We start from the raw sequence: 1730 nt of genomic DNA, 5'->3' as shown, positions 1-1730 counted from the left end.
ACAGAACTGAATCAACTACAAATAAGACTGAAAAAAAGTTTATCATATGACGAGTGGCTAATACTTTTGAGGCATTCAATTAACTTACCCTCTGCAGAATTCTAAACTATTTACATTGACACTCATATTCATTGTAGTGCTTGCTGCAAGGGAGGCATACAGCCAGTTGTTATGGCTAAAGTATGTTGAGGAGCATTCCCTAGGTTAAAAAAAAAAAAGGAACAGTATTTAACAATCTAATGGCCATCCCTGATAAGTGCTAAAATAAATCCTTCATTTATTGTGTTGGAAAGACCCAGTGGGAAGGGAGAGGAAAATATGAAAACAAACAAAAACAAAACAATAACAACAAAAAACTAATACTATTCCAATGGATTGAACTGGAGAAATGGAAGCTCCTCAAGATCCAGATAGCACTGGACTGTCATTTTATAAGGGGTTTTTTCAAGTGCAGCTACTACGTTGCCCCCAATTTCTCTCCAAGTGTTGAGAGATCCTTAATATCATCCAAGCCATTTACTTGCCACTCATGTTTAATACCTGAAAAGTTCTTTTTAATGGCATCTTTAGAGCTAGCATAAATCATCTTTCTCCTCCTCCTCCTTTTAAGAAGGTCCTGGGGATTGAACCTGGGACCTTGCATACATGAAGCAGGCTCTCAACCACTGAGCCACACCCACTCCCCCATCTTGCTTTTTTAAGGTGCACTCTAAGGAGCCCAGAATATAAATACTAGGTATTCTTTCTTAGACTCTTTTGTTTTGTATGTGGCATCATACAAAGCATATCAGCAATCATTCAGAGATAGCAACTTCACAAATGCTATGCAGGGGTCCTCTACAGTATCACTCACGAAGATCTGCTTTGCTTCCTCTTCAATTATTTGCTTTTTGTCTTTGCTGAAACAGAAGAAAACTGCTGCCTTTCTTTTTTTTGATCTCTTGTGTTGAAGATTTCCTTACTTTCATATAATTAAAAATTTTGATGATGTCATCATTCACTGTAACTCTAGAAGCCATGGTACCTGCAGCTGTGGGTACAGTGGAGACTTGGGCTTTAGCCCCAGGGCAAAGGGGAGGAGAAAGAAGAAAGGCTGTTAAGCTAGAAGGAATCTTGACAGTCTCTTTCTTGAATTCTCCTGACTCTGGACACTCAGTTCAATGTCAGCTGGGTCAAGAAATGTGAAGATCATGGATTTTGGAATTCTGGGTCATCTTATTATCTGTGCCTCTACTTGTACTAAAAAAATAAAATATCAGAAAAAGATTCTAGAGCAATGGTAATAACATTAAACAGTTGACCAACGGGTTCAGGCTAAATGAGAAGGAAGTGAGACTAGAATTGAGTTGGGTGGATGAGGGGGAGTGGGTGACTGGAAATCCCAGTGAGAAAGAAGGCAGCATAAAGTAGAACAAGACACAGTATTTTATTTAATTTTTTTGTCTTTATTTATTTTTTTAATATTACATTAAAAAAATATGAGGTCCCCATACACCCCCACCCCCCTCATCCCACTCCTCCCCCCATAACAACAATCTCCTCCATCATCATGAGGCATTCATTGCATTTGGTGAATACTTCTCTGAGCACCACTGCACCTCATGGTCAATGGGCCACATCATAGCCCTTACTCTCCCACAGTCCACCCAGTGGGCCATGGGAGGACATAAAATGTCCGGTAGCTGTACCTGCAGCACCACCCAGGACAACTCTAAGTCCCAAAAATGCCC

The 1730-nt window shown here is 40.0% G+C and overlaps 1 pseudogene; it reads right to left on the bottom strand.

Annotated features, from left to right (window-relative positions):
• Positions 1 to 424: 424 nt before the first annotated feature.
• LOC101425331 (cofilin-2 pseudogene) lies at positions 425 to 1019 on the bottom strand (annotated as a pseudogene).
• Between the last annotated feature and the right edge of the window lie 711 nt (positions 1020 to 1730).

This window comes from Dasypus novemcinctus, chromosome 4, assembly GCF_030445035.2.
Source record: "Dasypus novemcinctus isolate mDasNov1 chromosome 4, mDasNov1.1.hap2, whole genome shotgun sequence".
NCBI classification, from domain to species: Eukaryota; Metazoa; Chordata; class Mammalia; order Cingulata; family Dasypodidae; genus Dasypus; species Dasypus novemcinctus.
This window is presented reverse-complemented; position numbering and strand designations above follow the sequence as displayed.